A 25,839-nucleotide genomic window follows, 5' to 3' on the forward strand; every position below is an offset into this window, starting at 1 on the left:
GAAGTGCTTACGTCACAGATTCAAATGCTGCACCGACACAGCCTTGAGGATGGAGGTTTAATTTGCTCTGTAATTCTTCCTCTCCATGCTCCGACAGTACGCTATTTTCAAACCACTTCCACATCTGCCAATTCATTTGATCCTCTTTCCAGCACCACGAGGGAGAGATGTTGTCCTCATCAAAGGCAAGGACACTGACACTTCCACAAGGGGCAGAAACTTGCTCAAGGTTACTCATAAGTAATAGCTCATACGTGATATAGCACCTAAATGATAACATTAGCACTGGATTCCCCAAGTACCAGCTCCCAGCTCAGAGTTCTTTCTACACCCTAGACAAGGAGAGAGGATTAGACGTTTGCCCTATGTAGTGTGTTTGGCATGGCCCTTTCATTTTCTAGAACACTCCATTCCAGTTCATTAAATACCCCCATCAAATACCCAAAATATATTTTGAATTCTTAAGAAATTGAGAACGGTGAAGAAAACTTTCATGGAGGTAGGAGAGGGAGGATTCGGGCTAGGAGGGAAACGTCTCGTTCTTGGTAGTCTTTGGCTTTGAATTACCTTTGAAGTTTTTTTTAAGCTTCGTGTTTTACCTAAACCATCAGTAAACGATCAACACTTTTTACCCAAATACACAGCTCTGCTGGGTGGCAAAGTCAGTTTGATATTTAAGGCAAGATTAGTTAAAATCCATAAGCCAAATAATTCACACATGCAAATAATTGTTGAACGCTAGCATTTAATGAGCGCTTAGGATGGACTACTCTGCAAATCTCTCCCTTCATCCATTCTTTCTTGCTCCGGTGCCACCACCCTAATCTCAAACCCATTACCTTCCATCTCCTCTCCAACAGGTCTGTCAGATATGTCACCTGCCTTAAATCCAAATCACTGACTCTTATTTGAATATGTATGCGACTACACAACTCTAAGACAAGAAACTCGAAGACAAGAGAAGGGGAGAGGCAATGTTATCTCAAGATGATTTATTCTCAACCTTATACCCAAAATAGACAAATGGATCATGTGGTTCACTTCCTTAAAATCCTTTCAGTGACTTCCCACTGCCTGGGAACAGCACTGGAAATCTGTGGCTCTAGGCTCTTCTCCCCACTCACCCCTCACACCTGGCCTTCTACCAGATATTTGAATGGGCTGAAGTCATTCAAACTCAGGATGCCCACTGTGCTATGTCCACCTGCCGTGATGTCCAGTTACACACTAGCTTAGGTTCCCATGGGGAATGCTTTGTGTACCATCCGGTAGGTACCCCTCGGTAATACTTATTCCAACTCCATTTAATGAAGTATCACGAGGAGTATTTGCTTGATCTACTTTGTCCACTCCTGAATCCCTGAAGACTAACGTATTATTTTGAAGCTTTTAAAATTGTGCTTCACCATCAATTTTAGATCATAATGGGTACACAGAGAGAGACACACAAAATGGAGGAGTTTCATGAACACACCCCTTCTGTATGCAATTCACTTGATAATTTCTGCTCTTTTTTTTTTTAATTTTATTTATTTATTTGACACAGAGAGATCACAAGTAGGCAGAGAGGCAGGCAGAGAGAGAGGAAGGGAAGCAGGCTCCCTGTTGAGCAGAAAGTCCGATGTGGGGCTCAATCCCAGGACCCTGGGACCATGACCTGAGCCGAAGGCAGAGGCTTTAACCCACTGAGCCACCCAGGCGCCCCTCTGCTCTGTTTTAAAAATGTTGTCTGCAACCCGGTTTATTGAGTTTACAGCCACTAAGAGACTCAAACCTCACGTGAAATAACCACTCATCTAACACAGTGCTCAGCCAATAGTAGGGCCTTGATGATTATTTACAGAACAGACAAATGAAAAAAATATTCACCAACCGCTACTTAAAATGATTTGTTTTCGTCTGCATTGGATAATAGGGGTTTGATTATGACTTTGTCTCTCCCCAGAGAATGGGGCCCCAGAAGGGCTAACCCTGCCTATTCTGGGTACATTTATTTCCCTTGATGGGACTGATGGGATCAGGTCATGGGGTGATCTCCTCCTGTCCCCATGCCCCAGACTGTCCCCTTAAGTACCCTTCAGAAAGAGAGACTGTTCATTATTTCCCTGTTGATGGCAGACGTTTATATTCCTATCCCTGCAAAAAGAGGACTTAGAAAATAAAGAACTTTCCAGCAATATCTTTATTTTTTTTAAGATTTTATTTATTTGACAGACAGAGATCACAAGTAGGCAGAGAGGGAGGGAGAGAAGCAGGCTCCCTGCTGAGCAGACATCTCCCCCCGCCCCCAATGCAGGACTCTATCCCAGGACCCTGGGATCATGACCTGATCTGAAGGCAGCAGCTTAACCCACGAGCCACCCGGGCACCCCAGTTCCAGGAATATCTTAATGACACCAAATGCCCAGAATGAGATTTCTCCAAAAAAAAAGCAGGGAAACTGCTCAGTGGGGGCCGGTCCCAGGGGCTTGTCCAGGGGTGTGTCCTTCATGCATCTGTAGGTCTGTGGGGAACTTGAGTGCCCCCACCCCCACCCCCATGAGCTCACTCCCAGGGCACAACTCCAGGGCAAAACACGTGTTCTGTCACCCCGGTCTTGCAACACTTTGGAAGAAGTAGAGATAAACCGACGCTTGCAAGCGTCTGAGAACTGAAAACCGGTAGCAGAATGAACATTCCAGCAATAGGCATTATGTCCTGCATTTTAGATTCTGGTGTGCTTGGTTGATGCCTCTCTATGTCCATACAATGGAAGGATTGTTCATTCTGTGCGTTTTCATGGTCCGCATGCTTCTGTTAATAGTTGGCTCCTAGAAAATCTGACTCCTCTTACTTGAACTATCTATCCCCACAGTGCCCTGGGTGGAAGTAGGCGCAAGAATGCAACATCAGTTGTTCCAAAACTGGCTATAGTGCAAATATCGTCTTCCACACTAAACCTTTCTATGGGGACAAGAAGCACAGAATTACTTCTGAGATTTTTTCTCCAAATGATAAGAAGTCTTTTTGCTCAGTTGAAGGGGAATGGAATGGTTTAGTGTATGCAAAATATGCAACAGGGGAAAATGCAGTTTTTATAGATACCAAGAAGTTGCCTATAATTAAGGAGAAAGTGAGGAAGTTGGAAGATCAGAATGAGTATGAATCCCGCTGCCTTTGGAAGGATGTCACTTTCAACTTAAAAATCAGAGACATTGATGCAGCAACCGGAGCCAAGCATAGACTTGAAGAAAGACAAAGAGCAGAAGCTCAGGAAAGGAAGAAGGAAATTCAGTGGGAGACAAGGTTATTTCATGAAGATGGAGAATGCTGGGTTTACGATGAACCATTACTGAAACGTCTTGGTGCTGCCAAGCATTAGGTTGGGAAATGCAAAGTTTACACCGGAGGACCAGGGCAATAGGCATAATTAAGCAGCAATCTTCATTTGGAGAACCTATTCATTCCCTTCTTATTGCAGTGGTTCCTATCTCAGGGATACTGGACTTTATTTATGATGCAGATGAACAATTAAAGCGAGAAAAGCTTAAAAAAAAGCATAACCAGGTGAGGGTAGCCTCTATTCTATGGGGCCTGCGGTTTCTAAACCCTCAGGGCAAAATGTACTCAAAATTGGGAGGGCTTTGAGTTTTGTTTTGTTTTGTTTTTTTAAGTGGGCTTTATACCTTTAGGATCTTCCTCTATAGACTAGAGCTCTTAATGAAGAACTTAGAATCTCAAGGTTAGTTCTTGAAAATGTCCCTTCCTTTATTCTTCAAAAATCAGGGTTACCACTGAGGTTTCAAGCCAGGAACAATAGCTTTGGATCTCACATAACCCAGTCCATAGCTGGTGCCCTCTTAAAACCCAGATGAGCAGCTTGCATAAAAAAGAAGCCCATTTCCCCAGCCCCTATTTACTTGGTTATGTAAATGTTTTCTGTATTTCAGTTTTTGTAAGCCAGCGTTTATCTGCATACTTGACCTGAAACTCCACACTTTACTCCGTGCAAAACAGTGATCTAAAACAGCATGAACAAAAGGAAGAAAGCCAGATTCTCCCCGATTTCCCCTTAGACTTAATATCCCTTCCACGGAACAGAGAGCAGGGGAACTAACGTAAATTAAAGCCGAGCTGCCCAAACTACAGTGAGTTCCGCTTTTTAAAACACGTAACTCAGGACAACAGCTTCAAAAGCAATATTCACATCAACGGTTTTTAACACAAAATATATTTTAATGTCGTCCACTAAGGAGCCTGGCCCTTTTGTAGATTCTACGGCTGCCGTGACCCAGTTATCTGGTCAAAGGGCTGTATGGATGCAAGGGACAGGGCGAGTTAAAGTTTAACTCCCAGGAATTGTAAACCAAACCTAAAGCCACTGAACCTTTGGAGTTTGATATGTTGATTAGAGCATAACCAGAGTGACACGTTGAACTCGCCACAATCAAGGAAACCTTTTCCGGGTGGGGACCTCTGCAATCACTCAGGTACGGTCCATGTGTTTGGCTATTTCTTGCTTCAACTCTGTGAAACTGTGCATTGTGGCTCAGTGGGAACGCAGCGAGAAGAGCTTCTATCCTACTGCCTATGCAGGGAGCTTTCTGGCTGGGCTTATACTAATGGAGCAACCTGAAAACAAGAGAATATACTTCAAGAGTCACATAATCTCAGAATGAAATGGCTGCCTCTTCTGGTCCTTGATTTAATCTATTTCTGAGCCAAAAAAGTAGATTTACCGCCTTGGGTTCAAGAGTACGGCTACCGTTTATGAGAAGTTTATTTAGCTGGGAGCGTTGGGGTTGACTGTGGGCTGTGGTCCTAGGACCCCCGGAAATATACAAAATGTAATTACAAGAAGAGCATTAACATCAGTGGTAGATTCTGATTTCTCTGTGTAGGTCGTAATTCCTATCATACCTTAGCTTTCGTATTTTCAGTTCTCTCCTTCCCTCTCCTTTGCCCTTCGCAACCACCCAAAATCTCAAACAGAAAACCCCGAAGAAAAGAAACCCACTCAAAGTCATCTTGGTGGATTCTTGCTATCTCTTTGGCCAGAATCCTACTCACCAAAGGAACGCCTTAAGCTGTTCCCTTTTTCATTCTAGCAAAAGAAAAAAAGAAAGGAAGAGAGGGAGGGAGAGAGGAGGAAGGAAAAAGAAAAGAAAAGAAAGAAGAAAGAAAACAAAAACAGACATGGAAAATAACTGGTTTTGAATGTGTTAAAATCTCAGCCTTGGGCATAGCTAATTATTAGAACTTTTTCTCGGGCTGGTTTGGGCGACGGGACTGCAGTGGATATATTTTCCCGTGATCATTTTGTTCAGTCCAGAAAGAGGATTTGCAACCAAAACAGGCTATGATTGTATCTTAAGAAAGGTGTCAGAGCACATAACAGGAATATCCATTCCTGCCAGAAATCTTCAACTCTGATTGAAATACTTTTGTTCCACAATTACGAGAATGAATTCCAAGGAGAACGGGCTCCAGGTTAAACAAGAGTGTTTTACAGGAGGACTGTTGAGCTATGTCTTGCTTATTTTCCAGAAGGGAAGGAACACGGAATTATTTGTGCCCTGTGCAAGATTAGTGTTTTGCAAAATGTACACTGACAAGCTCAACTTTCGTTAGAATTTAGAAGCTTCAAAGGTGTGTTGGTCTGGTCTGAAACATCCTTCATGATTATGTGCTGGAACATACACAGTAGGAACAGAGGTCTGGGGAGAACAGTGAGTTCTCTAGAATAAACACGGACCTGTTTATCTCTAGAATAAACACGGACCTGTTGCAGGGCAAAGACCTTCCCCTGCGAAATACAGAATAATAGAGAGACGACTTATGGGTTCACATTTTAGGGCCGTATTTTCTGGAATTTTATTGATAGTGCCCATTTGAGATAATTCTCACATTTTGCTCTTCCAATTTATTATTTATCGGGTATAAGGGAAGGGGAAAGAAATTTGAAAAAAGAGAGGAAAAGAAAAAAAAAAAACTTGGTGGGCAAATACAAACCGACATGATGGATAGGAATACGCTGAATATTTAGTTATTATTTTTAACTGGGCTAATCCCAAATTGTTTTGTGCTGTTTCAAATGTGACATTTCCTACCCTGTAGTCAGTGGATGTTTGTAAGTGTGGCTCAAAAAAAAGTGACCCCGTTATCAAGTGGAGGAAAGGCAATCAGATACTTTAAAGCAGGTCTTGTTATCACGTGAACGTCTGGAGTGAAACTAACAATGACAGATGTTGGTTGAGCTTTATATGGGCAAGCGTCGTCCTCAGCACCTTCCAGGGTTCGTCTATATTATTCTTCAAATAGTCCTATAAGGTAGATACTATAATAACATTTTACTAATGAGCAAACTGAGCAGGGATTAGTTACCTCGCAGACTCAGCATCACCCAGGCGGGGAACAATGAGCCAGATTCCCCAGCCGGGTGGACAGACCCCGGAGCCCAAGTGTGTCACCATTGTAACTGTCTTCACAGGCACTGGGGCATTACTATGTGTGTACGTGTATGCATTTCTGGTGAGCGTTGGGCAGTGCGAGATGTTTCGTTTCCTCGCTTCATTTACAACAGAACGGCTTTTAGGAACGTCTATTAACGTGTCTCAGAAAGGGATTCCTCTGAATGCAGGTTAAGAAAGAATAAATCCTTTCGAGAGCTCACACCCAGTGTTCATAAAACCAGAACCCACTGAAACTACCAGAGAAACCATCTAGGGACCTGAAGGTCTAGCTGTCTTCCATCAAATAGGACCATGCCTCTTTTAGACACTTTGCAAATTCATTCTAGAAAGAACACTGGACTCCCGACAGAGGGTGGCTGGAAGGCAGGTTCCCAAGTCCCCAAGCTCTGTGGCCTCGGGCACACTACTTAATGTCCCTGAATCTCAGATTCCTTGAGTTTGCCATGGGGGTAGAAGCCACCTTGCAGAATTCGGTGAAGATTAAATGAGATGACACAGCAAAACAGTTGAAGCCAGTCCCTGGCGTTCAGTAGGAATTCAGTGAAACTCTCTTCCCCTTCCCATTTCTCTATTTGTAACAATCTCCAGAAAAATATCCAGAGGCTTTCCAAACTTACCTAGTAGCTACTCTGTCAAAACTCTACTGATAGAATAATAATAATTAAAAAACTCTACTGATAAAGTCAATCAAAAACTATACATAAATAACAAAAGTTCTGATTAGTCACCAAGAATAACCGTGTTCTAGACAAAAAGACAGAACCTCTTATTTTCTCTTATAAAAAGACAGCAGCAACAAAAACACAACATAGCATGCTTTATTTCAGAGAATGTTGCTCAAGGAAACTCTTAGCTAAAGTAGCCCAATGCCCTTTTCCCCAAAACCCACCGGGCAGTCTGTGGTGGCGTGTGTTCATTTCATCACACAGCCAGTTGATGTTACAAATCTGTTTCAATAACTCTCTTTTAAAATACTGTCATCCCTCAGCAGGCTGGGGAGGATGCTGGGTACTGTTGCACAATTGTTGTCATTACCTTATGTGTCTCTAAATGACTCAATCAGTTCAAACAAGATGGTATTGATCGATGGAGGATAAACACCATTTGATCTTACTCATGGAAACAGTAACCAGGCTCCTCTGAAGTGTAGTTCTAACAGCCCAATTCCCCTACCCCCCCACCCCAACCCGGGGGAAAAGCATCTGGAAAAGGGGAGACACCACTGCAGTGACATTACCTATTAGAAATCTGAATCCCATCTGCTCCTTGCAGATCCTATAAGATGCAGGTGATTGTTAGGGAGTGTTTCCTGCTGATTAGATCAGGAAAGATGGCTCATCTATCATTTGAATCCATCTGACTTAATCTAATCTGAATCTCAGTCTTAAAAACTACATAGAAGCTTTAATTGGATAAATTAAGGTTTTGTGTTGAATATTTTTGATTCACCCAAATCAAAAATTTAAATATTGCCTTTTATAATAATGGCTGCTTTGACTAAAATATGCTGGTAACTTGAGCTCCCTAATTTGATTTTTTTAAAGGTTTTATTTATTTATTTGAGAGAGAGAAAGAGAACACAAGTCAGGGGAGTAGGAGAGGGAGAAACAGGCTCCTTGATGAATAGGGAACCCCCCCACTCCATGCAGGGCTCAACCCAGGACCCCAGGTTCATGACCTGAGCCAAAGACACACACTTAACCAACTGAGCCACCCAGGCCACTGAGGCTCCCCACTAATTTAATTTTTTAAAGATATATAAACTCAGCTTTTTTCTTTTCCTTATACAGCTATGTCTGTGGAATTTTATAGGGTATTAGTGATCCTGTGGAAAACATTCACCAGGTTTATTTCAACAGGGCTCCATCCCTGGTAAAAGGAGTAGGAAGGCCATAGTATGGACTGAGATAATCCCCTCCAGTCTGCAAGGGTGTGCACAGTGTTCTGCCCCCAGCAACAATATGGCTATGGAATTAGCACATGACAATTTGGCCAGACAGAATGACCAAGAGAGAAAACTGGTTTGCAATTCTATAAAATCTCGCCTTTGGTGATGTAGTAATGTCCCCTCTTCTTCCAGTAGTTAAAAATGAGCATTGTTTTGGCGTGCTCAACTGATTCAGAGAACACTATACTTAACATAGCAGAACCCACTACTGTTGCTACCTTATTTCTATAGAATATTCTAGTTTACAAAGCATTTTAGACAGAAGCATTTAGACTTTTCTTTAAAAGATTTATTTATTTATTTGAGAGAGAGAAAGAGAGCATGAGAGGCAAAGAGAGAGGGAGAATCTGAAACAGACTCCCCACTGAGTGCAGGGCCCAACCCAGGGCTCTATCTCACCACCCTGAGATCATGACCTGAGTCAAAATCAGAAGTCAGACACTTCACCTGTGTCAGTCACACCTGTGCCATCAGGGACCCCTAGACTTTTTTAAAGCCAGATTTCCTCATGGTCAATGCAGCATGCCTACTTTCTTCAAGGTAGCTCAGCCATCACATCTCATTCCAACTGTGAGAAGCTGGTTAAATGCAAGATGCTCACACAGAGTCTAGAAGCCTAGCGGGGCTCTCAAAGCGGAGGCGCATTACATCCGGAGTTCACCTACCGTGCGGGACGTGACTGCCCCGGTGATGAGTAACTAAGAGGTTAGATGAAACTGGGAAGAGAGGGTGAGAATCCCTGCAGAAGGTGAGAGGAAAACTAGTCCCATAGGAATCCTCGAAGGAAAGGATACTACAAAGATTTCAAGTATGGCACATCCAAGAAGTGAAGAGAGGGAGCCGGGCTCCCTCCTGGAACATCGGCTGTGTGTTTGTAGGGTTTCTGTATCTAGGCAACTCTTCCTTCTTCCTCTCAAGTGATCTTTCTTATTCTTCCATCTAGCTTTTCTGTTAGGACTAGATTTAGGGTTCCTCTTTCCAGCTGGGGGCTTCTGCGTAAAGTAAGTTGGCTTCTTAGATTTAAGCCCTAATCCCTCTGGTTACTTTCCCCGGCAGTTAGAGATCAGATGCTGACACCATGCGGCAAGAGTCTGTGTTGGCACATGGGCATGACCAGGTCAGGTAGCCTCTTGCCTGAAGGTCCCCAGCAAAGCCTCACAAGGCAGGCATTGACTGCTGGCCAGTTAGAGTCGGTGGCCTATGATGACGACCATGACAATGACATGAGGAATAGCTCTTCCAGACTGACATAGCTCCTGCCACATGCCGAGCACAGAGATGGACTTGTTCAACCCTATGGGATTCTGTGGAATGGGTTCTATGGCTATGCTGTTTTCCCAAAAAAGAGGTCAAGCCTCAGGACCATGGAGAAACTTGCCCCAGGTCACAGGGCTGGAAAGTGGTGAAGACAGTAGTGAACCCCAACAGTCTGGTGTACACCACTGTGCAGACAGAGTGTGACCAGAGCATGGAGAAGCACTGGATCTTGGAACTGGAGCTAAATTTTGAGGTCCTCTACTGGACAGAGAAGAACTGAGTTTCACCAAGGACAAAAGACATTTTGGTTGTTGTTAGGGAAAGAACCCAAGTGTAGACCCCCAGCCCTCAGTAACTGCCCTGAATGACTTGGCTTCCTCATGCCCAGATTCTGCGAGGGTCTGAACACAGCACCTCCTACCTGGAGGCCACACCCTTCTCCCCAGGGAAAGAAGAACTGGGCTGCTAGGTCTGTAAATGCTCAGGGAGCCCCAAATTTAAACTGCCCTAATTTGGAGCTTTAAATGGAGACCCAGAAGTTCCCAAATAGCAGCTCTACCAGCCTCAATGGAATTATTCATCTAGGATAACAAGAGCGTGCTTCCAGAAGTTCCTTGTTAAAATACACATTATTTGGGAGACAGGGCATGAGTGATAGGGACACTGTGAGGTATTGACATTCAGGAACACATTAGCCTAAAATCGCTTAGCAAATTAACTAGCCTGGCAAAGCCCACCAAGAAGGGCATTTAGGACAAGTCGATTGTGACTTGTAGGTAGGGAAGAGAAGACAGAGAGGAAAATGGCCAAGGATAGAGGTGTCGTGGGGAACAAGAGGAAAATGTAAGGTATTTGAATGATGGCTATTTGTCTGATCTTTGAGGAAGAATTTACGTATTAATTTTGAATGATTATTAAAGACATTTGAGCATCACACTTAGCAGATTCTTCCCTGTCTGTCCCTCGCTACAGAACAGAGAGTTAAGACAGGTGTCCTGGCCAGAACAGGAATCATCCAATAATGTTAGTACATGGCCCTGCTTTTCCAAGGCAGAGATGTTCTCCATCACGGGCAAGGGCTCCTAATTAAGCCGGGATAAAATAATTGGAAGGAACCTGGGTCATTAGCAAGGTAACAGAATAGAAATCTGGATCTTCACACCAGAGGGCAAGCCTCTTGGCCTGTGTTGTTTTCATGGTTACTACAAAGAACATCAGGACTCAAAGTCACTTACAAATAGCAGGGTTAGGGACACCTGGTTGGCTCAGTGGGTTAAGCCTCTGCCTTCAGCTCAGGTCATGATCTCAGGGTCCTGGGATCGAGCCCCGCATCAGGCTCTCTGCTCAGCATGGAGCCTACTTCTCCCCCCCTCTTCTCTGCCTGCCTCTCTGCCTACTTGTGATCTCAGTCTGTCAAATAAATAAAATCTTAAAAAAAAAAAAAAATAGCAGGGTTATCAGCATGACTAAAACACAGGTATGAGATAATATAACCTGTGCCCAAATCAGTCCCCTACAGGGGCACAGCAGAAGACCCCTGAAGAGAAAATTATGGGGGCAGGGGCTAAGCAGAGCATCAGGACGGAGGAGGAAAGGGCTAGGGATTAGTGTCTATTTCAAGGGGAGCTGCTGGTTGGAAAGGAAGGAAGGCGATCCCTTGGGTTTGCTGCGTTAATCTGTCCGCTGGGACTGACTGATGGACTCCGTGCTTGTATTCAGCATTATTCTAGATGCTGTGTTGGATACAAAGATGTATTGCACTTTCGTTCCTAACTTCAAGGGGCCCAGGAAGGGTTCCCCAGGTTTCCTATCTCAGTCTTAGGGTATTTATTCTCTCCCTTCTCCAAAGTCTCTTACTTTGCTGGAGAAGGAATACTATTTTCTGTGCTATACTGAGGTTTCCTGAAAGACAAGAAAGTTATCCTATTTCTTTTTCAGTGTGCAGACCTACCACCTTGCTCTACACAGAACAGATTCACACTATTGTTTGCTGGATAACAGAGCCATCTAACTGCGGAGAGCAGGACAGGAGGTAGAAGAGGCCAAGAAAAACAGCATTGAGTGCCCGGTACCCTACTCTGGGCTGTGTACTTGTCCTATCCTTTCAGATCACTATGGCAACACCATGAGACAGGCATCCTGATCCCCAATGTTGAAAAGAAGAAGCTGGGATCTGGTGAAAACAACTTCAGCCAAGTTTACAAAGCTCTTAAGGGTAGAGCCCCCACATTAGAACCTGAGTCAGTCTAAATCCATGATCCCATGGTGTGTCTACTGGGCCATGATCCCCACTTGGGAATCAAGGAATGAACAACAAAGGGGAAAATACTGTGTGCTTTATTATTAGGTGGTGAAACTAGAAAATTAGGAGGGAACCAAGTGTGGAGTAGTCCGAGAGGCTATATGAAATTCCCATTCAGTGCAGCGAATATGTATTAACTGTGTCTACTAAGTTCCAGGCTCAGTGGAAGGGCTGGAGATAAAAAGATGAGTGTCCGTCCTTGGCAAGGGCATGGTCCTCCCTCTCTTCATTTCCCCACCAGTCCCTACACTAACCTTTCTGCCTCCAACACATTCTCAGCAACACACATGGAGTTTCCTTCCTAAAGTGCACAGGGGCCTGTTAGAGTTCTTCTGTGCTGACTTCATAATAAAGGAAGAACACTCTGTCCTGCTGGGATGCTGCTCCTCTAGAGCCCCCATCTCCCATCTTCTCTGGACTCCTAGGCTTCTGGACCAGTCTGAGTAGAGGAAAGTTATCCCCTGGAAATTAATACAAAGTTGGGTACTTTTGATAGGTGATGACATTGGTTGCCAGCACTGCAGAATATGGGGCCATGGGAAGTCTTTGAATAGGAAAGTAACATAATAAAATGGTCGAGAAAATTAACGAGTGTTAACACAGAGGATGTTAGAGTTAGAAAAAAGGTCAGAGGCCAAGGTAAGACAACAACCCAGGTATGAAATGATAGTTGCATACATGGTAATTAATGGCCGTGGGAATTCAAAAGAAGGGCAAGTATCAGAACTCAGGGGCTGACTAGACATAATGAGAAAGAACTTATAAGGACAGTTTATGCCAAGGTGTGAAAATTAGCATATAATCACAATTTCTATAATCTGGTTTCAAGGATTTGAGCCCAGGCATTCAGGGTCTGGAAAGGGAACATAAAGCTGTTTTTCATTGCACGTGTCACATTCCCTTAGGGCTACTGCACTATAGAGCTCCAGAGAGTTGGACTTTTGTAAGCTCCACTCAAGGATCAAAAATATTTTATTAATCAGTAGTTGGCCGTCTTAGTGAGAATTGAGTGTTTGGCCTAATTTTTCCAAATTGGTCTCAGGAAACCAGATGCAGAAATTAAGCTCAAAAGGACAATCTCAACTAGAAAAAAAGAGACATAATAACATGAATCCAAGAATGAATGAAATACAGCACTGACAGCTCATCAGGCCCCTGTAATCTGTCACACAAATAATTGCTCCCAGGCCTATGGAATAAACATCTGCTTTTAAGCTGAGACACATCGACACAGCACACTGGGATTACCACTTTCCCAATTTGTAAGTCAACTTAGAAATTAAACATATATGCAAAGACTTTCTACTCCTCTTAGGATACACCATTCTAGAATTTCTAACCTTTGCCAATCCTCTTTCCGAGGGATTCTCAAGAGAGTGGGGCACGGTGGAAAGAGTGGGGTATCATTACTAAGTGAAGACAACACGGCCACCATCTGTAGCCTCATCTTACAGTTACTGGGAACATGCCCACACTGAAGCCATTTTTGTATAAGTATTGGCCAGGGTTCTCCAGAGAAACAGAACTGGTATTCCAATCAGTGCCTATACAAAAATGGTTTTGTTGTTGTTATTGTTCCAGCACCTGTAAGATACCAGTACTGGCAACTAGCACCTCTAAGATACATCTATCTGTCTATATCTATCTGTTCATCTAAAGGGATTTATTTTAAGTGGTTGGCTTGCATGATTAAGGAGGCTGATAAGCCTCAAACCCTGAAGTTGGCAAGCCAGAGACCCAGGTCAGATGACGTATATTTCCAGCCTGAAAGTCAGCAGGCACGAGACACAAGAACCAGTGTTTCAGCCCCAGTGAGTCCAGAAAAGATGGATGTCCCTGGGAGGGTAGAGTTCTCTCTCACTCAACTTGTTTTTGTTCTATTCTTGTCTTCAATTGATTGGATCATTCTATATTTAAAGTTAATCTCATCCAGAAAGATGTTTACAGACACACCCAGAACAATATTTAGCCAAACATCCAGGCACCCCGTGGCCCCGTCCAGTTGAGACATAAAATTAGCCATCATAGTAGAACCTTAATGGAATAGAGTTCATATGTTGTCTGGTTGTAAAGCTCTGTGTTTCTTTCCCAATACCTACTCCGCCCTCCAATACATGCTGTTTCCACCTGCTGTTCAAGTTTTCCCAAATCATTTTTGGATTAAAAAAAAAAAGTGTTCATCTCTCAATCTTCAGTGTTACCAAGAAAAGATCGCATGTGAGGGTCTTTCAGAGTTTCTGATAGTCCTGTTCAAGCTAACTCGAGGCTGAAGCATTTGAGGAGTTCACAGGGTCAGAACCAGTTACAAAGGGAAGGGGTGTATGGAGAAGTTTCCTGTGTGATATTGTGCTAACAACACTGGCCACCAGGCCAGTATAGACACCCACGTGTCTACACGCATTCATGTCTTCACACACAGGCTTGGGAGTTCACAAATATATATATACTCCTATAACTATGCACCCCCCAGAGGAAGCAGCTTGAATTTGTCTCATTCCAGGAGACTGTGGAAAGCAGCATGGAAACTAGGCACAGTGGGAATATAAACAACTTACTGGTCGGTCCTCATGGAAACAGAGTTGCAAACAGATCACTTGAGCCAGAATCTAGTAAGAATGAGATTTTTTTTTTTAATTTCTAAACACTACCATTAAGGAAAACATGTCTTTATTAGGAATGATGAAAACGTAAACAATTATTAGAGAAAATATGGAATCATCCACACATTTCTCCTATCATCTAGTGTCTACCTTTCTTTTATAGGCTTTTTCCTCTCTTTAATACCATGTTCTTTACATGATATCTATCCCGTCTCTTTGGCAGGTGGGATAAATTCAATTACTGTCCATTGCTTTGTTTTGACATTTAACACGTATAGCCTCAAGCTTCATTCAGCAGTTCCCAACTCAGCTGCCAATTACGGTGACTTTGAAGGCTTACAAAGTAACCATTTCCAGGCCCCCCTCCCAGACCAGGAGAATCTGGCCCCCTTTGGGGTGAGGAGGATCCTGCCCCAGTGCAGATGATTATAATGTAAAGCCAAGCAGGGAGTCTGTTCTTTCTCCATAGCTCTCGCTCTCTGATCTGCTGTCAGCCCTGTTGACTAAAGCTATTCTTAGATGATTTCTTTTTAGTGCCAGTTTGGAGTATGCTGAATAGTGGTACAATATTTTAAGGATAGGGCCCTGTTTAGCAAGTGATGGCAAGTCACGATTCAGGAAAGTATGCAAACTGGACACATCCTCTGAGAAGATTACAGTAGAATTGGTTTTTAGATTATGATAAGGGGCGCCTGGGTGGCTCCGTCTGTTAGGCATCTGCCTTCAGATATGGTCACAATCCCTGGGTCCTGGGGGTTTGAGCCCTACATCAGACTCTCCGATCAGCGGGGTGTCTGCTTGTCCCTCTGCCCTTCCCATCCACACACTCCCACTCGTGCTCATGCATGCTCTCTCTCTCTAATAAATAAATGAAATCTTTTTAAAAATTGAGGAAGGGAGATTTAACAAAATGCATGTGACTTGCTAAAATCCAGAACTGCTTGCGATGAAATCTGAAAGTTCTATTTTGACAAAACATGTGTAGGTTAATGCTCTCTCTCCTGCATTTCCTTGTGCAATTTACAGTTTCAAGCTAAATCCCAGGGATTTAATGCCTTCTTGTTGATATTTAAAGGGCATTTTAAGCAAATAAGTGTGAAATGTCTTTTGAAATGGATCAAATGTTCCTACTCTATTCGATCTACTTCAAAATATGTTAAGAAGCAGGAGGTGTTCCCATTGGACCACAAGTTGTGCAGTTTTAAATACACTTTTTAAATGAAAATACATGGTTCTATTTGAAATTAACTTTTCCGTCAAACAAAACAAAATGGTGGTCTAGGTGTCAGGACTGTTTTGCAAGACTCTCCCGAGAGTCTGGGGACTGTTTTCTTTTCAAATGAAATTGTATCTAATTCCTGGTTTTGAATTTGTACTTAAAAAAAATTAAAAAGATGAAAAAAATTTGAAGAACACACCTTCTTACTCCTTGCATGTTTACAATGCCGAGATTTAGTCCAGGGGGCAGGGGAGGTATGTGTGTATGTGTGTGTATAGATACGTATGTATATACATACCTGCACAGACAAGGACACACACACAAAAACTACAATACAGTCATTTGTCTCTTGTACCTCTGCTCATTCCATTTCTCTGCTAATGTTAAGTCAGTAGTTTCCCAATGGAATTTTGTCTGGTATAGTTTTATTTCTCCATAGATATTTTTGCAGCAGTGCAATTTCCCTAGTGTCTTAGGTTTTGCTATTTTAAGTTACTCTATCTAGGACTTCAAATGACTCCAAATAAGACGGCACATAGATTTAAGCGTCAACAAACAGTCCTCAAAGTATCAGCTGGCCCAAAGCCTCTTTGCCAAAATAACTGTTTCTTGTCAAAATTACACCCAACAGCATTGCTTCATTACAGCTCTTAACACCTTTGTCTTAAAAGCAGGCGATACCTTCCAGGTGGAATCAGCCACTTTGTTAGTCAGGGCTGTCACCAAGGGAGGAGAAAGAACAAAGTCAAGGATTAAAGAGAGTAAGAGATGGGAAAAGGAAAAGAGGAGCTATTGAAGAGGACATTTGAAGGTGGACACAGAGGGACAGGGAGGAGACCCGCCCCCACAACTGTTATGTTTGGTGCCTACTGGAAGTACCTGTGTCTGTTAGCCATCAGTGCCCCACATCAGATGTCTGGCCCATAGCTGGCTCCCTCCTCTCTGGCTGTCTACGATTCAGAAGAGCTAAAGGTCAAGGGGAAGAAGGAACCAACACTTCAAATATAAGAATACAAATTAACATGGACTCCAAGTCACATCCGACCAAGTGACACGTCACCTGGTCATCTCTGAATGATGCTCCCCATTCTGCCAGGGAGCACGAAGGCTGAGGTTTCAGGGGGGTATGACCAAGTGCATAGCAGAGAGCTGGCAATGACCAGGTATCTACTTTGGACCATGTGCAAAGTGGGTCAGACACTGAATGTGTCCAGGTGAACCATCACACGGTCTACCCACAGCACTACTCAGATGGTCATAGCCCATTTTCTTTCTAGCAAAAAGGCCAAGTTACCGTAGTGCATTAGATGACCGAAACCATCTGTCCCTATGGAAGAAGATACAAACCCACAGTATCCACGCTTCACCAGTTTCCTCCTGTCATGGGGTTCTCCATAGAAACTCTTTAGGAAAAGCCAGATAGATACTATAATCTCCCTACTCCTTCTGTGCCATTCACCTATTTCCAAATATAGTAATGAGGAGCACAGACTCTGACCCCAGAGTACCTGGATTCTAATTACGGGTCTCCCGCCAGTTACCTGGGTGACCTTGGACAGACATGTTAACCAACCTCCCTAACTTGATTTATTGTCTGCATCATAGGAATGATAATACCTACCCCCACTGAGTGTTTATGAGGATTAAATGAATGAGGTTTGAAGTTTCTGGAATATAGCATATAATAAGTGTTCAGGAAAGGTTAGCTCTGTTATTATTTGAAATCTTTTCAAATTTTGCTATGTGATAGGCAAAGCCAACGTATCTTGTTTTTTTGTTTTGTTTTGTTTTAACTTACCTTTTCTGAGCTGATGACTACATTTAAATAAGTTTACAAGCTCTTTTTGTTTCTTCTTTTCTGTGAATGGACTGCCTGTGTCCTTTGCTTATTTGTCCACTGATGGGGGCAAATCATTATTCAGCCAATTTTTATTCTGGATCTAAAAGTATTCATTGTATATTACAGATACTTATTCTTGGTCTAGTACATAAAAAACAGCAATCATTTTCTTCCTGTCGGTGGTTTCCTTTCAGATTTGTTGTACAGAAGTTTATAATATTTTTAAAGCTTTATTTATCTGAAAGAGAATGCCTGTGATGGGGAGGAGGGGGGAGGGAGAGAGGGAAAATCCCGAGCAGACTCCCTGCTGAGCACGGAGCCTGAGGTCTGGCCCCACTGATGCTCTGTCCCACGACCCTGAGATCATGACCTGAGCTGAAACCAAGGGTCAGATGCTCGGCTGACTGTGTCCCCCAGGCACCCCAAATCTGTTAGTCTTTTCATTTGTGGTGGTTACTATGCCTGGTTAGGAAGCTCTTCTGCATCACAAGATTATAAAAATGTTCCCCCATCTTTCCTTCCAGTAGTTACACTGTGTTTTTGAAGACTTTTCCATTAATCCACTTAGAATTTCAGTATGTGCTCTGATAGAGTGGGCCACCTTTTTTCTCCAAGTGTCTATGATCTATCCTTTGAAATAACACCTATTGGCAAATTCCAACATAAATAAAACTATAGGTCTAGGCTTCTTTGTTTCTTTCCATTTATCTATTTGTCCATTCCTATGCCTGTTTTAATTTTAACTTTGCTTTAGGTGGGTTCCCAAGAATACTATAATTCAGTACACGTTGTGGCATTTCCTGAATGTTTTTCCTGCCAGGTAAACTTTAGACTCATTTGGTCAAAAAAAACACTTTTTTTTATTGATGTTTAAATTGGTTTGCATTAGATTAATGACATGGGAAGAACAGATCCTTTTTTTTTTTTTAAGATTTTATTTATTTATTTGACAGACAGAGATCACAAGTAGGCAGAGAGGCAGGCAGAAAGGGGTGGGGGGGAAGCAGGCTCCCTGCTGAGCAGAGAACCCGATGCAGGGCTCAATCCCAGGACCCTGAGATCATGACCTGAGCCGAAGGCAGAGGCTTTAACCCACTGAGCCACCCAGGCACCCCAAACAGATCCTTTTTAATAATAACACTTAACATATATTCAGGCCTTAGATCCTTCAATATAATTTTATTGTTTTCTTCGTAAAGAATTTGAGTACTTTGCCTTACGTCTATTCTTACGATTTTGTTTCTATTGTTCAGATCTTCTCATATCATCTGCTATTTCTGCTTCAATGATTAACTTGTTTTGACTGTTCTTGTGGTGTTCCTTTATTCTAATTGTTCTGCACAAGAAGCCCCAGTAGCCTAATGGATAAGGCACTGGCCTCTGTTCTGCACAGTTGATTTACTGGTCTTTAATGAGAATGATCTTAGGCACCTGGGTGACTCAGTGGGTTAAGCCTCTGCCTTCAGCTCAGGTCATGATCTCAGGGTCCTAAGAACAAGCTCTGTATTGGGCTTTCTGCTCAGTAGGGAGCCTGCTTCCCTTCCTCTCTCTCTCTGCCTATCTCTCTGCCTACTTTGTTATCTCTGTCAAATAAATAAATAAAATCTTTAAAAAAAAAAGAATGAATGATCTCAGTGTTTCAGTACTAAGTATGTTTTCTGTGTGTTTCTGATGCTTCATCAAATTAAAGATGTTTTATTCTATTACTAACTTAGCAAATTTTTTTTCCTAAACCAATAGTGGGTGTTGAATTTTATTAAGTGCCAGTTTTAATTTAATGGGATGATCATTTTTTTCTTCCTTGTCACTGAAATGAATTAATAGAATCCCTAAAGTTGCACAGTATTAGTATTTTGGTGATAAATGCAATGTGTTTATTGTAGATTAGTATTTTAATACCTTGCTGTATGTAGTTGATATCTAAACTTACATGTGATATTGGGGTTCACAGTTTTCTATTTTGTGATCTATTTGTCTGGCTTTATATCAGAGAGATGAAATTGACAGAGTTAGTATAAGTTCTCCTTTATTTTCTATGCTTCAAAAGCTTTATATAATGAAAGAATTATTTGTTTCTCAAATGATTTGGAAAAACTGCCCAATAAAACCATGTGGACCTTGCATTATTTGGGAAGAAGACAATGAGTTCTTTCATTACAGTGTGTGATTTTTAGCTCATTCAAATTATTATCTCACCCTTGAGTTTTCTAGGTAACTGATCACTGCATCCATATTTTTCAATGTATTAATTGAAATATTAAGAGTCAAGAGTCTCTTATCTGTGGTTACAACCATTTTTCCCACTTTTTTTTATAAAAATATTTTGGGTAGTGTAAAAAAAATAGAGAAGATAAAGAATAAAGCAAAATAAATGCATGATTTTATAGGCGAGAGAGAACTTCTGAACCCATTTGGACTATTTTCTTCCTGCCCCTTTTCCTAGTATTTATGTATCACCTGTTTTTAAAATGGGTTTCTCCATCTTACTTTGTCCAGGTGCCCAGAGGTGCTGATTCACAACCTTTCAATCAGCCCTTACATTTACCAAGTCTGTGGATTTTTCTGTCTTACTGATTCACTTTTGATTCCTTCTGATTTCATTATGTCTATTGTGTTTTGTCCCTGGCCTCTTTAGCCAGACCCTTGGAGTAATTTTCAGCATTTTTCTCTAATTAATGATCAACAGGTTCCCCAGAATAGAACCATGACCACATCTCAGTCTTTGATGATTTGTTCTCATTGGCAATCCATTTATTAGGAAGATTTAACTTACTTTTTAAATTATTAGAGTGAGAGCTATATATTATAGAAAGCTAAAAATGGTCAAAGGAGAGTGGCAAACTGATCTGTTTACCTAGTCAGCCTTTTATAATCCCTTAGAAATATGAAAGTTAACACAAATGAAATCAGACTATGCTTGCTGTTTTCAGCCTGCCCTTTAACTATTCTGTTCTATTCACAAATATCTGTCTGAACTGTATGTTCTACTAGAACAGCATTATTAGATGCATTGTACCACTACTTATTCAAATATTTCTTAATCACTGATTTTAGGTAGTGTCTAATTTTCATTACAGCTCTAAGGTGCTCTGGGGCTCCTGGGTGGCTCAGTCATTAAGCATTTGCCTTTGGCTCAGGTCATGATCCCAGGGTCCTCGTTTCGAGCCCGGCATCTGGCTCCCTGCTCAGTGGGAAGCCTGCTTCTCCCTTTCCCGCTTCCCCTGCTTATGTTCCCTCTCTTGCTGTCTCTTTCTGTGTCAAATAAATAAATAAAATCTTAAAAAAAAAAAAAAACTCTAACGTGCTTTCTCTTTCTCTCTCTGTCTCTCTGTCTCTCTGTCTCTCTCTCTCTCTCTCTCTCACACACACACACACACACACTGAAGACCTTAAGGATGTTTTCCTACTGAGAAGTGACAATAAACACAAGAAACCACCCGATCAAGTACTAAAGCAACATGAAAGACATAACACATTCCAAACAGCATTTCTGTGTCCCCTGGACAATTTCTAGGAAGGATAGCCTTGCAGAAGAATGCAGATGATGCTAAGATGAGTCAACCAAAGCAACAGACAAGGAACAAGGAGGAAATATTTACTGAGTATCATCCAAATGCCGGGCAGTTTATTAAATTCTCTCCTATCCCTTATCTGATTGATTGATTGATTGATTAGGTTCTCTCCCATTCGATATCTGATTTACCTATGCTAAAAAATAGAAAGATAAAAACAAAAACCCTTTAAGTTAGGTATCAGTGCTCCTGTTCTTAGAATAAGCAGCAGAGCCTCAGAGAACTTAAAATCTTGGTGGTGGAATGGAAATCTCAAAGCCAGCTTATCTTTCTCTGAAGATGTGCAATCTACTATAGACCGAGGTTATTTTCTGTAATTGTAAGTTAGTATATCTACTAAGAACAACTTAAATTTCTCTTTATTTTATGCCTTGACAAGGCACAAACTCACCAGGCCCAAAATTAAGGTATGATTGATTACTACTGCCTTAATAACACAGAAGGGATTCTGGTTACTTTAATTTTTTGGCTGACAATATATTGATTTTTAAAAAGAAGGTGCCACATATTGGGACTAGGTGGGGTGTTTTTAGGCCACATTTTGGAATTTTATGTATGCATATTCTCTAATTTTGCTGTGGTTCACGATACATGGCCAACTACAGAGCTATCATGTGAATTCACCTCCAAAATAAACTTAAGACCGATTGTAATCATTTCCAGAGAGAACATTAGAGCTAGTTTCTATTTCTTTATCAAGTAATGCACGATAGTATTTACTTAGCATCAGTAGGCAAACGCATAAACTTTGGTCATTAATCCTTCACAGACCATGTCGATATAACTGGAGCTCCTTCTGTGTAAAATTCCCAGGACATACTAAATGCTTGGAACTCCTTATAAAATCAGTTATACAACTTGCCTGCTGGTAAGAGTTATCATGCAACGTCAGTGCACCAATCCTGGGGAAGCCTGGATTGGGTCTGCAGAGGTCCCACTGGCCCATGAAGCCGTCACTCACCTTGCTGGCACCAACCCCAATGTCTCCCACCTGGTTACAAAGGAACGTCTCTCCTCTGCTTACCAAGTCAGAAAGAGTCTTACCCCCAACTCCGTGTCCTCAGTTCTCCTCTTTAGAAAAGTCCATAAAATACATACAGAAGCTCTAGCAGTAACAAAATGACTCTATTTCCGGACTAAACCATCTAGCACGGTGCCCGGCACATTGGAGATATTTCTCTAATACTCATGGCAGAGGGAGAAGCAGGCTCCCCGCTGAGCAGGGAGCCTAATACGGGACTCGCTCCCTGGATCCCAGGATCATGACTTGAGCTGAAGGCAGGTGCTTAACCGACTAAGCCACACACGCGCCCCCATTGCATTTTTAGACCAAGAAAGCTAATAACTTGAACCTCTGTCTTCCGTCCCTCTTGTCCTCTCCTTCACACCTGCCTCTGCTTTTCTTTCTGCACAGGTTCAGCGGGCCTGCCCTTCTCACCTTTGTCTGTCTTGCCCGATTTACTATTTTAAAAAACAAACCTGTTTTCCCACTTTCTCTGTTGCCACGGGCACCAACTGCTGTCCCGCTAGGGCACTCATCTTCCTACACTGCCTAACTTCGGGCAAATCTAGGTTAAAAAAAAAAAAAAATCACTTACAATCCCCTCATAGTTTCCCTTCCACAACGTGCAAGCCAATTTATAGGTACAACTTTTCCGTATGCTTTTCTTCTTTATAGCATAGGGTAATAAAGCAAGGGCAGCTTCTACTATCCCCCTCGCAGCTGTGGAGGCAGAAATGCTGGCACTTGCTTCCCTACCTGCTTCTCTCTCTTGCCTCCTTATCTTTGTCTCCCTATCACCTTCTCCGAGCCAGGACCCACTGGTACCTGAGGCCACCAGGGTCAAGGGTCAGGAACAGCAACTCTGACCTTGCCCAATAGTGAACTCTGGAAATATCTACTGAAAAGTCTCAACCGAGGTGAGATGTTCATTTCAATCCACCTGTGACTTTCAGGAAGGCAGAAATATTGAACCCTCACTAACTTCTAGACCCTTCACTTCTGGATCAAGTAGGCTCCAATGTTGCAAATAGAAAACCAGAAAGGCACCTAAAAGAAGAAAAGTAAATTCAAATGTCAATTCTCCTTTTCAGTCACTTCGCACGCTTGATTTTACTCCTTTTTCTCTCTCCCAAAGACAAGAACACACATATAAACACAGTGAAAATCCCTGACATCCATCTTGCACAAAAGGTAGACTTACTACTCCAGGACAGAACTTTCTAGAAGTGATTGGAACAAAAAGAATAAACAGTAGGAGATTGACTTCAGAACAAGTGTAAGTTACTGTCATTTATAAAATGCCAGTCCAAGGTCTTTCGTTTGTTCTCCAAGTTATTTACTGAGCACTTAGCATAATGCCAGGCTAAGCATTCTGGGCCAGGAAAGAGGAGTACAGCACAGTCCCCACACTGAGAGAGGTCACGGTGTAGCAAGAAAGCCAGCCATGCAATCAGATCATTACAGTATCTATGCAATGGAACAAGGATGTGCAGACTCAGTTGAGTGTATCAAGGCTGTGGCTCCAACATGACGCTGAGAGGGTATGGAAGGAAGGCTCCCAGAGCAGACCTTTCCATCCAGTCTGGAAGGATAACATGGCCAGTGTAGTGAAGGTTGGATGTGGGACATTCCAAGCAGAGAGCCAAAAATACAAGGCAGCATGGGAGCCCCCAGCGGCAGGGAAGGGAATGGGATGGCTGGAAGGGAATCTAGTCCTGGAGGGACGATGTATGGGGCTAAACGTGTGAGATTTTATCTTCCCAGAAAGTGATTTTGAAATTTTACCCCTTGGAATTAGAGATTAATTATAATAAGAATTAAAAACACTATAATAGGTAACCCTTGCCGGGCAGTTATTAAATGCTAGGAACCACTTTAAGTATTTTTAATCTACTCATAGTTCGTCCTTAAAACAACCCTGTGAAGTAGGAATTGTTGTTATCCTCACACTTCATAGGTAAGGAAATGGAGACTCTGAGTCTCCACCAGAATACTGGAGGCAGAGGAGCAGGGGAGGGGACCATCTCTAGACAGCAGGTTGGCTTCGGAGTGTCCATTCGAACCAAGCGTCCCTTTGCTACGAAAACACACACAGGACCGGGACACACCGATGGCCAAGGAGCGAGAGTTGGCAGAGCCAGGCGAGTCCTCCAGATCTCTGGATTAGGATTCCCTCCCTCACCCTGTTCCAGACTGAATGCAAGGAGGAGGGAGAAGGGACGGGACCTGTGTCGGGTCCTGCCTCATCCAACGGTAAGGGAGGAGGCTTTCCCCCAAGTTGCTTTGCAGCCCCCGCTCTGTGCCTTCTTCTCTCCTCCAGCTGGAGTTACTGGCGGTAACAGCAAGTTACTAAAAGATATCAACGAAGCCCCGCAACCCCCCCCCCCAGCAGCACTGCCTGTGAGCCCCATTCACACGTGAGCAAACTGATCAGGGACCCCAGTTCTTTCCTGTAGCGCTGATGCCAGCAGTAACTTTCTCCAGTGACTTCCATTCACTGCCCATCTCTTTGCGCAGCCGCTCTCATCCGGGTAACAGCGCCTTTGCACAAAACTGTGGGATATCCTACTTACTGCAGAACCTGAGAAGTTGGGGTGCTTAGTCACTGTCCTGTCTCTCCCTTCCCCCCTTTTTCTAAATCACAAATATCTGCATTTAACACTAACCTCGCTAGGCGCCAGGAACTCTCTCAACGCTCTTTCAACATATTTATTCACGTAATACAACAACCCTGAGAGAAATATTACTGCTTCCTGAGTTGAGAATGCATGGACACCATGAGGTTAAGGAACTTTCCGGGCACAAGTAAGAGGCAGAATGAGAATTTGAATCCAGATGTCTACACCCCGATTCAGGCTTCATCTTACTTACTTGACATGACAGAGCATGTACTTCGCATCACTCCTTTGTTCTCAACAATCCTTTCTTCACTTGGCTTTCCATCCACCTCCTGCTCCTGGCTGTTCTTGAACTTTTCGTCTGTTCCAGTTCATTCTCAGCTATGGCTTCTTCCTTGTCTCCCTGACTTCCAAGAGCTGGAGCGACCCAGAGATCTGTCCTTGGACCTACTCTCTACCTTTTACTCGTAGATGATCTCACCTGATTCCACAGCTTCGATGTCACCTCTAGGCCAATAGCTTCCCAACTAGTATCTCCTGCCTGGAACTCTCCCAGGAAATTCCAGCTCCTGGAACCAACTGTTGGCTCAGCCTCTCTGGGCTCATGTGGCTACCTGCTGGGTGTCTCAAAATCAGCAAAGCCGACAGCAGAGCTCCTGGTCCTCCCCAAATCTGCTCTTCCCCATCTGAGCTAATACGTCTATTCTTCTAGCTGCACAGACTAGAAAAATGGAAGTCATCCCTGACTCCTTATTTTTTCCCTCATTTCCAGATGCATCCCATGCATCTGGAAAGTAGATCCAAGATATCCGCTCTTCACCACTCCTGGTCCACCACTCAGGAATCAAGACAAGGGGTGTTTTCACACAGTATATTTTTCAAATCAGAATTCATGCCAAAAATACCCTAATGAACAAAGTAGCCAATTCTTGCATGAAAACAGAACTAGAGTGTCGGCATCCCTCCCCTCCATCCCAGCCCTTCTCGACTCTCCTCAATAGTAGACAGATCCTGCTAAGCATCTCGTT

At 42.8% G+C, this 25,839-nt stretch overlaps 1 protein-coding gene across 3 annotated transcripts in view; it reads left to right on the top strand.

Annotated features, from left to right (window-relative positions):
* The first annotated feature begins 4,381 nt into the window (after positions 1 to 4,381).
* Positions 4,382 to 25,839, top strand: part of A1CF (APOBEC1 complementation factor) — a 79,234-nt gene continuing 57,776 nt past the window's right edge. For 2 of the 3 annotated variants that reach the window (XM_059170236.1, XM_059170237.1), the window contains exon 1: positions 4,382 to 4,469. The gene's annotated coding sequence lies outside the window, so the exon portion shown is untranslated. The remainder of the gene's footprint in view (positions 4,470 to 25,839) is intronic. The other variant, XM_059170238.1, reaches the window with a different exon arrangement.

The sequence above is a fragment of the Mustela lutreola genome, chromosome 4 (genome assembly GCF_030435805.1).
Source record: "Mustela lutreola isolate mMusLut2 chromosome 4, mMusLut2.pri, whole genome shotgun sequence".
Lineage (NCBI taxonomy): Eukaryota > Metazoa > Chordata > Mammalia > Carnivora > Mustelidae > Mustela > Mustela lutreola.